Source organism: Cynocephalus volans, chromosome 13 (genome assembly GCF_027409185.1).
Source record: "Cynocephalus volans isolate mCynVol1 chromosome 13, mCynVol1.pri, whole genome shotgun sequence".
NCBI lineage: Eukaryota > Metazoa > Chordata > Mammalia > Dermoptera > Cynocephalidae > Cynocephalus > Cynocephalus volans.
This window is the reverse complement of record NC_084472.1, coordinates 23,368,556-23,382,254: the sequence shown is the minus strand read 5'-3', so window position 1 is coordinate 23,382,254 and position 13,699 is coordinate 23,368,556. Positions and strand designations below refer to the sequence as shown.

General features: G+C 37.6%; 1 protein-coding gene and 1 long non-coding RNA gene across 9 annotated transcripts in view; one reads left to right on the top strand and one right to left on the bottom strand.

Annotated features, from left to right (window-relative positions):
• Positions 1-13,699, top strand: part of CHST9 (carbohydrate sulfotransferase 9) — a 288,995-nt gene that overhangs the window by 49,094 nt on the left and 226,202 nt on the right. The window lies entirely within an intron of this gene.
• Positions 1-13,699, bottom strand: part of LOC134361831 (uncharacterized) — a 71,081-nt gene that overhangs the window by 54,089 nt on the left and 3,293 nt on the right. The window contains exon 4 of one of the 8 annotated variants that reach the window (XR_010021488.1): positions 2,676-3,874. The exons of the other annotated variants lie outside the window; for them this stretch is intronic. This is a non-coding gene — a long non-coding RNA (uncharacterized LOC134361831). Of the gene's footprint in view, positions 1-2,675; positions 3,875-13,699 lie in introns of those variants that run through there. 8 annotated transcript variants of the gene reach the window in all.

The following is a 13,699-nucleotide window of genomic DNA, read 5'->3' as shown; positions in this document are numbered from 1 at the left end:
CAGAGCTCCCTGCTGCCGTGTTATAGACCTATCCACTTCCACCCCTTGCTCTTCTCTCAGCCACTTCCTCCTCCTCCTTCTCTTCCTTCTACTCGCATCTGGCCCCAAGGGCTGCTGCGTCCTTGATGACCTTGCCCATCCTCCATTTGTTGTCTTCTGTATCTTCATCTCTTTCTCTACTGCTTTTTTGTATCTGTACTTACACACAGTTCAGTCTGCCATACCAAAAATAAAACATAGCTCAAATATCCAATTCTTTCAGCCACATTTTCCCTATCGGCCCAATCTACCTCTTCCCCTCTCTTTAACTTCTTAAAAAAGAATTTTGTATAATCATCATCTCCACTTTATTACTCTCTACTCCCCTCACCTTACTCTCTGCAGTCTGCCCTGTAACCTCTGGCCCTGTTCTCCCCAACAGCCTCCCCACCATTAAATCCAATGAGTCCTTCCCAGGACTCATCTTACTGAGTTTTCTGCAGCCTTAGATACTGATGACTTCTTAAATGCCATCTCTCCTTGTGGTCCATGAAGACAGACTCTTTTGGTTTTCTTACTGCTCTCTGGCTGCGTTCTCAGTTTCCCTTTCACACTGCTTCACTTCCTCTTCTCAGCCCTTAGAAGTTGATGTTCCCCAGAGTTCTGCTGTGAACCCTCTTTTTGCCTTGTTCTGTGTGCGTTCCCTGCGTGATCCCATCTACAGAAATCCGATCCCTCAGCTCCATCTGCTTCCTGGGCATCTCTACTTGAATGCTCCTCAGACCCCTCACACTCGGTGGGCACAAAGCTCAACTCACCATTTATCTCCGAAGTCTGTTCTCCTCTAGCATGTCCTGTTTCACTGTTGATGCAACTGATTCACCTAAAGACTTCGTTGCCATTGGTGCTGCCTCTGTTGTCATCCCCGCCCCCAACAAAATATTATCCAAACAAATCTTCTTAACCATTTTCTAATGTGTCTACTTCTCTTCGTCTAGTTACTATAACCATGGTCCATGTCATAATTATCTATTTCTGGAATTGCTGCAACAGCCCCTAAACTAGCCATCCGCCCAATAGTCTGTCCTCATAGAGCCTGGGTAAACTGTCTAACATGGAAGCCTGATCATCTTCCTGCTTGCAGCTCTTCATGGCCCCCAATGGCTCTCAAGACAAACCTGAACTCCATAATTTGGCTGATAAGCCCCTTCATGATATGGCCTCTACCTAACTCTTCAGGCTCATTTCTGGCCACATTGCTTGTGTTATACTAAGCCTCCAGCTGTACTAAACTTCTTTCAGTTTCTTGAACTGACCATGAGATCTCAACTGCAGGCCTCTGCAGGAACCTCTAGAACATTTCCCGCGTCTCAAATGTTTACGTTTCCCCTCCTATGTGCTCCCTGCACTTTCCTATTAAAGCACTCATGATGGTAGATTTGGAATGTTTTTTAGTATCATGCTTGCCACCATCACTCAACCCACTAGATCATGCAATCTACAATGATGGCACCAAAGGAACATTTCACCATTGCATCGCTTCTAGCATGTGCTTTCCTTGGCCACAATAGGATTTTGCTAACTTGACTTGAAAATATCAAGCTAGAAATCTTGGAAAAGAAATACAGGTGTGCCTTCTCTCTTGGTCAGATGCAGATAAGTCAGCATCCCAACTTTCATAACCATGAAAATGTCATCTTGTTTTAGAGTGTCTACAAGAATCCATCATCTGATTTCATGGAGAGAAAAGTGCATTATTATACTCTATCATGGTGACATACATTTGCAAGCCTTCTTTTTTATGCAGTGTTTTAGTGATAATGTAGTCAAATTTCATGTAATGTAATTCTCTGGGTTTTTTCCTGTGATAAGAAAATTCACTGTGTATGTTAGTTATTAAACTTCCATTTTATACTCAGAGCTCTCAGTTCTCTTATTTTCTCAGTGTTACCCTTCTAAAATATTTTTCCAGACATTTAAACTCACTTGGGTAGCCCATCTATGTGACCCACAGTGCAAAATTGTTGTCTAAAGTATTTGTGATATTTAAAAGCCAGTAAAGGAGAATGTGGGGGCAGAGTTAGCACTGGTGACACTGACAGCTGTCTTCTTAAGAAACTTCTATTTGTTTTGACCCTTCTCTGAGAAAGAACAGAATATATCCTATGCAGATGCCATTTTCTTCTTTTCAGATGACATTTAGCTGTTACGCGGGTGGCTGCTGGCTACGTGTTTAGTAAAGAATCTAGGGAGACTCTTCCTCGTTTATTTTTCAAAAAATTGAGAAGGCCAGAAATTGACATTAAAAAGTGGTTTGGATTTATTCATAGAGGAAGCAATATAGAGGGAAAACGGCCCAACTTCCCATGTGTGGCTGTGCCTTGAGCCTATTAATTGTGGAAAATGCTGAAATGTACTCTTAGTAAAAACATTATAATGATAAATGTAGAATTCCATAATGCTTATCAGGTACCATATGGGCAAAGTTGCAATTAATAGTTGTTTGCAAATGAAAAACAATATGCATGAATACTTATATATTTCATAGTCCTATGATCAGCTTTCAAATTACTTTTATAACCAATTTATTGTGAATCATTAGTTTGTGTAAATTAGACTCAAACAATTATACATTTCTTATAATATGAAATATACTTAAAAATCAAAATGATTTTTATTGTAAGATATTCTCATTAATTTCTGTATGACCCATTGCATAACAATTAGCTAAAAAGACATATTTAGTAGCGCTAAGAAAAATCTTCAACTTGAAAACTCTGTTCAGATATATAAAGTCAAAGAATATCTAGAAACAGGAGAAAACAAGAGTACCAGCCAGCTTTTCATACACTCAATAAACCAATGCAGGTTTTACTAAGCCTTCTTTTAAGTTTGCTGAGGAGAGAGACAAATTCATAAAGTGGTCAGGCTTCTTATTATCACACTGCTGGAAATATACCGTAAACAATGAAATTGCCTAAGAATTTTGGACTCAGAATTTTATGATTGACACTCAGCATTAGTGTCTGCATTTTAGATTCATCCCAGAAGCAATTCAATAATCAACAGAAATCAGAAGCCCATTCACTGAACCCCTGGCAGAAAATTAGGTAGAGATTCCTGGTTTGCTTTGGATCAAAGGTATGACCGATAATGTAAAGCTAAGGGAAAAGACATAACTGTGACCTGAAATCCCATATTACAAGAAGCAAGTTGCTATGGATTTGGGAGAGGTGTGAAGAGTTATGAGCAATCCAGAATTGATGGGAAAATAGTAATGTACTTAAATGGAAAACAAGTGGTAATGGGAAAATTTAATAGGTTTTAGCTCTTTTTCTCCTTCTGAAGTGTCTTGCATCAATGATTTTGAAAAAATCTGAACAAATTCAAATTTTACTGTAGCACTACCCATTTTAATTTAAATAGCATAATTCCTTTTTAATTCATAGCAACAGGTAGGCAGCTTTTTCCTCTTTATCTCTTACATTTAAATTTCATGCTCTCTGTTTACAATAAGCAAGAGTCAGGTTATCCTTGATTTCTGCCAAGATGCCAAGTTAACTTGGCCAGTGTTGGATTCCAGAAGGCAAAGAGCCTTCTTCCCTGAAGCAATTCCTGATTAAGAAGAAAATGAGATCTCAGGTGTATTTTTAGCATCTGGAATTCTTAAATATACATTTATTCAGTTCTGACTTTGGGGACCCTGTGGCTTGTTACGTTTTTGAGCGTGTAAAGTGAGTAGCACCAGTGAGTCATTATATTAACTTCAAACAATTCTGTTGCCTTTCCTTCCAGCCAGCTCCCAGTAGGTAAGGTTCATGTAACTCCTTGAGAGCATACGTCTATCTGCATTTGTATTCTCCGAATATCCGTGAGAGTCCTTGATGGCCAAGCACTGCAGAGAGGAGAAAGAATTCCTGAGAGGGCATTTGTGAAAATGTGACAGGGTAGTATTTCACCTGCCTGGACTGACCTGACATGTGGAGTCCATGGTTTTCTGGGACGGTGGTGGTTTGCAAAGAGTGGTCTTGCTGCCAGACTCTGATGCCTCCTCAGATCCCGGCAGACCACATTCTTGATGTCAGTGCCTAAAAATACTCTCTTCTATTGCCACAGTATTTATGCCTGCTTTGGAGCAAGCTGCTCACCAGCAATTCTGAGAACTAATAAGGCGTCCTGGGGAAACGAGTAAATCTTCCCTTGTTTTTGACATTTCTCTCCATTGCCTATACACCCTCCTCAGACTTCTCCCCTCTTTTTATTCTGCTCCTATAAATTTAACTAAACCCACAACATGATATCTTCATCGTATTTTGAACTACTTTTTTTTACAAATTCAAATTTCTATTTTTAAAAAAGCCTATATAATTCCAGAAGACTCACTAGGGTACTACTGAATACTAAGGCCTTTAACCAAGGTGACTGTACATTGGGGAAAAGGAAATAATTAGACTTTAGGAGGATTACTGGGCACTGACTCCAAATTGAGATGAATTTCGGGAGACCCAAAACACCATTGTCATAGTAGAGACTTACAGATAAAGTCAAGTGATCAATGGAGTTTTAGCTCAGGTCCCTCTCATGTGGGTCTGGTGGGTCCCTGAACCCATCCTGCGGTTATTTCCCTAGTTCCAGACTACGTAATTGGAATAGACATACTCAGTAACTGGCAGAATCTCCACATTGGGAATTCTGAGAAATATATCTAATGTAAGAACTTGTTTTGATCTGTACGCTATTTTTTAATAGCTGTATATTTTAGAGAAGGAGATAAATCATTGGTTAGCACTAAGGGAACTCCCAGTAAGTAGCTGCATTGCCTTGGCCAGGGCCCTCAGCCCACCTAGATGTGTCTCCTGACCTAGAACATAAGGAAGTTATGATAGCAGTTTTTCAAGTTTCCTTCCAGCTCTAAATCCTGACCTTTTCATTCACTTAGAACTCTTTTCTTGCAGTATTTTTTTCTTTGAGTAGTTCAACTGGAGATGTATTGGGTTCATATCTATTTCCAGGTATTATAACCAAGTACAGATGATCTTGGCACTCTGCACATTTTTAGTGATAGATTGTCCAGTAAAAGCTGATGTTTTCCTACACTTGTTTGCTTCCATGTGCATCAAATTTACCTTTTCCCCTTTTACTCCCTTCCAGCTCTACCTCTTCATTTTGGAGGTCTTTTTTGTTTGATAAGAGAAATGTGCATTAGTTAGTCTAATGGATAATTACATCAAGGGGGGGTAGATGATCTCAATTTCAAATATAGAATATTACCTAAGTATTAGCTGAAACTAGCATAACGTAATTACTTTTTTTCTTTTAACTTTTTTGTTGTCATTGTTCTGCATGTACAAGGCTGATTTTTCATTAACTTTTAATGCTATTTGTAACCCTATTCCACTTTGTATTCAATGCAGCTTTGAATAGAGCTCTGCTCACCATAGAGCACAATATTATAAAGCTTTAACAATAAGACAAAAGCTGTCACTGAAGTTGTAGGAGCAGCATTTTCATTATTAAGGTTGTTTCATTTAATGGAAGAAACAGGCCCATGCTATCAGGGAAATAGCAAAATTTCTGGGCAGTTCAGATAGTAAATCAGTTTTTAAAGTTTTCGTGATAAATTTCTCTAATCCATTCATTTTAAATAGGTTGACCCATTTGTTTCTCCATAATTATAATAATAATAATTATATAATGATAAAGAGAGCTGAAGCACAATCTTGCTTCCATCTGTCATCTGCTCTTCTGCTCTGACTTGTCTGTGTTGTTAGAAGGTGACAATCTTAACCTCTCTCCTCAAGCTTCAACACCCTCGAATGAGCCATATGGACCACACATTTGTCAGAAAAACACCCAAATGTATTGTCCAGAACTCTGGATTTTAAGTGACAGGAAGTCTCTCCAAGTAGGTTCACCAATAGAAACATAGGTAGATACATGGAAGCATAGATACATTTAATAATAGATTTTCTCAGTATAGCCCCTGGGAAGTCCACAACAGTTTCAGAAATAGCTAGATCCAGAGTTCCAGCAATGTCGTCATCAGGACTCTTTCCAACCCTGGCTTCTTCTTCAGGCTTTGCTTTCCTCTGTACAGTTTCATTCGGCATTTAATGGTGAAGATGCCCATGGGGAATTCCAGGGTTTTATCATCTTTATTGATAGCTTTTGCAGAGAAGAGACCCTTTCTCCCCTGATGCCCATATCAATTACCAAAAATATACTTTTCTGTGAACTCATGTACCAGTTGCTGTACTCATGGACATAAATAGTCTGATTGGCCAGCCTGAGTTACAGACCTTCCCCTGTTGCAGGGAAAATGTGGTCTGAGAATTGAAAGGCTCATGCCACTCAAGGGGGAGGGGGTGGGGCGGCATGGAGGCAGTACTCCAAAAGAAGGCATGAAGGCAAGCTTTAAAACTATAGCTGATATCCATGATATCACATTCAACTCTGCAGTGGCGGAGTTGCCCATCTCTTAACGGAGTTCGCAAAATGACCTCAGAAATCAGAACCACAGCTGACTCAAAGGGAGTCCTCCTGTCTTTGGAACAACACTGCGTTTCTAAAGTCCCTAGAACTGCCATTTCTTTCATTAGTTGGAACTCCCAGCAAAATACTGCCAGAAAAAAATACTGCAAGAAAAGAGTTGTAAGTGAATGAAAAGGTCAGGATTTAGAGCTGGAAGGAAACTTGAGAAACTGCTATCATAACTTTCCTATCCATATATGTTACATGAAGTCAGGATTGTGTACCTCTTTTTATACTGACTGCAACCCCTTCAGATAGGTACCATTATGATTCCTGTTTTACAACTGAGGAAACTGAGTCACCGAGAGGATAAGTAACTTACCTGAGGGCTCACAGCTAGTAGTGGAGTAGGGTTTCCCAGTCCTTTTTTCAGATTGTAATCACCTGAGAAGCTTTTTTTTTAAATGTGGATTACTTGGGTCTCACCCTGGGACATTCTAGTTCGGTAGTTCGGGGATTGGTTGGGGGAACCTTACAGTTTGTAAAATGGTTAACGTTGTTCTGATCAGCAACCATGCTCAAGAGCCATTATTGTGAGAGCAGGAAGGAAGGCAGAATGGAAGAGGGTCACAGGATTTTAGTTATGGGATAAGCAGTACTAAAGGACAAGAAAAAAAAATTATTTTATATCATTTGTAGCAAACTGTTGAAGAAACTCTGATAACGTTTTATCACGAAAAGAGCATCCTGGCAAGAGGTTAAGTGGTAACAAACTCTGACCTCTTCCTCAATCACTGCTTTCTTTACCTGTATCAAAATGTTACTCTTCATATAGGCAATTGCACGATATCCAACTGTTTCCTCTATAAGCAATAGTAAAAAAAATATGTTTTATGTTTGGTTAACAAATGTTTTACTAGTGTGAAATATAAAACTTAAAATAAAACCTCAGCTTCATCTTAAATGCTATTTCTTCTGCTTGGGATACTCTTGCCCTTCTTACCTGACTCCATTTACACTTCAGGTCTCAGGTTCAATATCATCACCTCTATGGCGTCTTCCCTGATATATCCATCTCTCTTAGGGTCTCTGGCTATACTCTCATATAGCACCTCGTACATTTCCTTCATAGCAGTTATCACAGTTTGCAATTATTAATTTTCTTATGTGACTGATGGTCTAGTATTGATCTCCCACACTGAACTGTATATTAATCACCATTTTTGATTGTTCATTGCTATATTCTCAGCATGGTATACTATGCCTGACATTTACTAAATATTTGATAATTCTCTGTTGAATGAATGAAAAGACTCTGTTAAGAAAGCATTGAAACCTAGAGTAAGTGCTTAAGGAGACATCCCCCTAAATGGAATTTGAACCACTCAAGAGAAAGGAGTGGAAGAAAGTCTAGGAGAAACTCAGAAAAGGCTTACAGAGCAAGTAGCAAAAAAAAAACAATAAGGAGGCAGCTATCACCTGCAATCTCCATGTAGACATAAACAGAGCCTTAAGCCATGAAAATAGCTAGGGACCCAATGAAAAGGGGCAAGTAATCAGGCCATTAGCCAGAGAAATGAGAGCTAATTACAGTGAAGCAGAGATAATGTTCTTGGGAGTATTTTGTTTTAGTTTCTTTCTCACAAAATGTTACAACCGAAAAAGACTTAATATCAGCTATCCAGTAGTCCCCACACTGAGGTCCCCATATCCCTGGTACTCAGACATGGGAGCTATTAAGCTATGTTCAGAACTTCTAGAAGTCCATTGAATGTTATGCCTTCTCTATAATGTGGCTGAACGACTTAACAGAAAATAAAAGTCCTTTGCATTTGCTTCCACTCATAAATTCTGTGAGATTATGGGTGCACATTATTAATTGAAGTGAGAAGGTTAATATAGTTGGTTTGGCAGGTCAGTCATTTAAAATACTAGGTCAAAGGGGAGATGAAATGGCATTGGGTCATTTTTTTCCCAGAGGCAACTCCAATTGGCCCCATGCCCTGAGTCCATGATCTTTTCAAGGACTCATGAAATGTTTGGGTGCTGAAAGACATAGTTTTTTGGTTCCAAAAAAGGGGAAGACTCCTAAGTCAAAATTAATGCATATTGACAAATGTTCACAAAACATAACTGTTAATCAACTTCTTTAATTGTTACATAGAAATCATTAACATTTTTATTACTTTTGAAAACTATGTAATTGTTTAGCTGGGAGATTCTGATTTGGGTGGTGTGGGTCGTGGGGGGAAGGAAAGGTCAAGAGGAATAGTGGCCATTCTGACAAGACCAAGGGGGTACTTGGGAAGAATTGACATCTTCAGTGACTAAGTGAGAGCAGACACTGCAGCAGCCCAGCAGCAGAGATGATGCTTCAGGGCAGTGGTGATTGGGACCAGAGTGCATAGGTGAGTGTGACCTCAGAGGCCTCAGAGGCCTGTGGGATGCATTCTTCACAGCTGACTGCAGACCTAAGGGTTCTTGGTTTTATTTTCCATTTATTAAAATCTCTTTCTAAAGTATTTTGTTGAGTACCTTAAATCTAGCTTTTAAGTCAAAACAGCCTGGTTTCAGATCCCTACTCAGTCTGTGGATTTCATTTTTTTTTTATCTGTGGATTTCTAACTTCCTGATGTGGACCTCTCAGAGCCTCTGTTTTCTGATCTGTAAAATGGATTATTAATTTTTTTCCAAGGCTGTTATAAACTTATTAAATAGTGTGGGAAACAGAAATAATTGATAAGCTGGACTTCATTCAAATTAAAAACTGCTCTGTGAAAAACAATGAAAGGGGCCGATCCCGTGGCGCACTCGGGAGAGTGCAGCGCTGGGAGCATGGCGACGCTCCCGCCGCCGGTTCGGATCCTATATAGGAACGGCCAGTGCACTCACTGGCTGAGTGCCGGTCACGAAAAAGACAAAAAAAAAGAAAAGAAAAGAAAAACAATGAAAGAAAATGAGAAGACAAGCCACAGACTGGGAGAAAATATTTGTAAAAGATGCACCTGACTATTACCCAAACAACCCCATTAAAAAATGGGCCAAAGACCTGAACAGACACCTCACCAAAGAAGATATACAGATGGCAAGTAAAACACATGAAAGGATGCTCAACATCCTATGTCTTTAGGGAATTGCAAATTAAATCAGTGAGATACACCTGTTATAATGGCCAAAATCTAAAACACCGACAACACCAAGTGCTGATGAGGATGTGGGGCAACAGGAGCTCTTGTTCATAGCTGATGGGAATGCAAAGTGATACAGCCACTTTGGAAGACAGTTTGGCAGTTTCTTACAAAACTAAACTTACTCTTACCATATGATCCAGTAATCATGCTCCTTGATGTTTACCCAAATGAGCTGAAAACTTACATCTACACGAGAATATGCACACAGGTGTTTATAACAGCTTTATTCATAGTTGCCAAAACTTAGAAGCAACCAAGTTGTCCTTCAGTAGGTGAATAGATAAATAAATGGTGGTACATCCAGACAATGGAATATGATTTACCATTAAAAAGAAATGAGCTGTCAAGCCATGAAAACACATGGAGGAAGTTTAAATGCATATTACTAAATTAAAGAAACCAATTTGTAAAAGCTACATAATGTTTGATTCCATTATATGACTTTCTGGAAAAGGCAAAACTATGGAGACAGTGAAAATATCAGTGGTTGCCATTAGTTAAGGGAGAGAGGGATGAATAGGCAGTGCACAGAGGATTTTTGGGGTGGTGAAACCACTCTGTATGATACTAAAGTGGTAAGTACATGTTACTGTGCATTTGTTCAAACCCATAGAATATACAACACAGAGAGTGAACCCTAATGTAAACTATCAACCTACATTGGGGGACAATGTTGTGTCAGTGTAGGTTCAGCAGTTGTAACAAATGTTCCACTGTGGTGTGAGCTGTCACAAGTGTGCTTGTATGGGGATAGGACATATATGGCAACTCTCTGTACTTTCTGCTTAATTTTACTGTGAGCCTAAAACAACTTTAAAAAAATTAAGTTTATTAATTTAGAAAATAATGTAGGAATCACTTAGCACAAGGCCTGACATAGGGTAAATATAATTTTTCCTATCTTAAGTATGCAAATAATTTAAATATACTATATACATTTTTTGTTCATTATTTGGATATTGTCCCCATTCTTCAGTCATTTTAAAGAAGAAACTTCAAAACTGGATATGAAATGTATGGTGAAAAGTTAAGTTAGGTATCTCGATTAGAAAGGAGGAAAACTATCTCTATTTGCAGATGACATAATCTTGTATATAGAACATCCTAAAAATCCACAAAAAATTATTAGAATTAATAAATGCCTTCAGCAGGATACAGTCAGTTACAGAAGTCATTTGTATTTCTGTATACTTGCGATGAACAATATGAAATGGAACTAAAAATATGATCCCATTTCTGATAGCATCAAAAGGATAAAATATATAATACATAATACATTTAACAAAAGAGGTGCAAAATGTATACTCTGAAACTCAAACATTGTTCAAGGAAATTAAAGAGGATCTAAATAAATGGAAAGATATCCAATAATCAAGAAATGCAAGACTTAATATTGTTAAAATGGCAATAGCTCTCCAAACTAATCTACAAATCCAGCACAATCCCTATTAAACTCCCAGCTGTTTTTTATGCTAAAATTGGCAAGCTGATTCTAAAACTCATAAGAAAATGCAAGGAACCCAGAATAGCTACAGTGTCTTGAAAAAGGTGAATAAAGTTGGAGGAATCACACTTCCCAGTTTTGAAGCTTACTATAAAACAGCAGTAATCAAGACAGTGTAGTACTGGCATAGGATAGATATATAGATAATGAATTAGAATTGAGAGCCCAGATATAAACCTTCACATTTATGGTCAATTGATTTTTGACAAGGTTGCCAAGAGAATTCAATAGAGAAAGAAGAGTTTTTTCAACAAATGATGATGGAAAAAATGGATATCCACGTGCAAAAGAACGAATTTGGATCCTTGCCTCACAGCATGGGTAAAAACCTCAAAATGGAGTAAAGAACTAAATGTAAGAGCTAAAACTATAAAACTATTAAGGGAAAACATAAGTATATATCTTCATGACCTTGAATTAGACAATGGTTTCTTAACTCTGACACCAAAAGCATAAGCAATTAGGTAAATTAGACTCCATCAAAATTAAAAACTTTCATGTTTCAAAGGACACTATAGAGAAAGTAAAAAGACAGCCCAAAGGATGAGAAAAATATTTGCAAATGATATACTTGATAAAGGGCTTGTGTCTACACTATGTGAAAAACACAACTCAATAATGATAAAACAAATGATCCAATCAGAAAATGGTCAAAGGATTTGAATAGACATTTCTCCAGAGAAGAAATACAAATGACCATTAAGAACATGAAAAAAATGCTCATCATTAGTCATCAGGGAATTGCAAACCCAAACCACAGTTAAATTTCACTTTACACCCCTAGGAATGGCTAACATTACAAAGAAAGACAACAAACATTGGCAAGACTGTAGAAAAACTGGAACCTTCATATACTACTGGTGAAATTGTAAAATGGTTCAACCACTTTGGAAAACAGTCTGAACCAGCCATTCTACTCCTAGGTGTGTACCCAAGAGAGATGAGAATACACGTCCACACAAAAACTTGTACATGCATGTTCATAGTAAATCATATTATTCATAATATCTATACATCCAAAATGATCCAAATGTTCATCAATTGATAAATGGATAAATAAAATATAGTATATTCCATTTACAATGTGGAATATGGTATTCTATACAATGAAATCATAATCATCCATAAAAAGGAATGAAGTACTGATATATGCTACAACATGGATAAACCTTGAAGACATGCTAAATGAAAGAAGCCAAATGAAAAGGACAAATATTGTATAATTCTATTTATATGAATGCCCAGAATAGGCAAATCCTTAGAGACAGAAAGTAGATTAGTGGTTACCAGGGGCTGAGGGATGACTGCTAATATCTGCGGGGTTCCTTTTGGAGGTTATTGAAAAATGTTCTGGAATTAAATAGTAGTGATGATTGCACAACTCTGTGAATATGTACCAAAAGTCATTAAATTTTGTATTTTAAATGGATGAATTGTTTGGTACATGAATTATATCTCAATACAGCTGTTATTTTTAAAAAAATAAAGTCTGGAAGAACTTGATTAGAAATATGGACAATCTTCTTAGCTGGATGTAATTAAACAGTAAAACACTGGAATATATTGAGGAATATTATGGAATCATCAGATTAATTAAAAAACAGGACAGACAACCATCTCTTCTGGATAAAGTATAATCCTGTTTTGAGATAGAAAGTTACACTTAGATGTTGATCTAAGTCTCTTTCACTTACAGGATGGCCACTATGATAATTTGGTAATAATCCTCAACCATAAAAGATCACCTAGTGCATAATATATGATATTATAACAAAGAATTGCAAACTTCAGTTCACAAAGTCAGTTTGCATGATGCTGTTTTGTCTCTCTGAATGCTCTGCTGTATTTACATAAACTTTGTCTAGGTTAAAGAGCAGTATTACCTAGATTAACAACAATAACCAGTATGGTATAGACAAGTAAATGTCTGTATCGTGTTTACCCCTAACATTTAAATTCTCATGGAGATCTGTTGTACAATATAATTAAGACTTTTTTTCTATTTACAAAATGCTATGTTGTTTACAAATTTACAATTTAGTGTAGCTCATGGCCACTTCCTAAACAAAATTTAAATTTAGGTTCTTTAAGTTGGTTTATGAGACCAGCAAGAGTGGTGTCTTTGTTTGTCTGAGCTGCTATAATAAAATACAAACTGGGTAGCTTATAAACAACAGAATTTTATTTTTTACAGTTCTGGAGGCTAAGGGCCAATAGATCCAGTTAGGTGCTAAGATTCAGTTAAACTGTAGATTCCGTTTCTGGCTCATAGATAGCACCTTCTTGCTGTGTTCTCACATGATGAAAGGGGCATGGGAGCTCCCTTTAGCCTCTTTTATAAGGACACTAATCCCATTCATGAGGGCAGGACCCTCAGGACCCAAACACCTCCTAAAGGCCCCACATCCTAATATCATCACTTTGGGGGTTAGGATTTCAACATATGACTTTTGGGAGGACACAAACATTCAGACAATCAATCATAGCAGACTATCAAAAGGTTTCAATAATTACCAAATGAGGCCCATTATACCTTTTGATTCTTCCCCTTAAA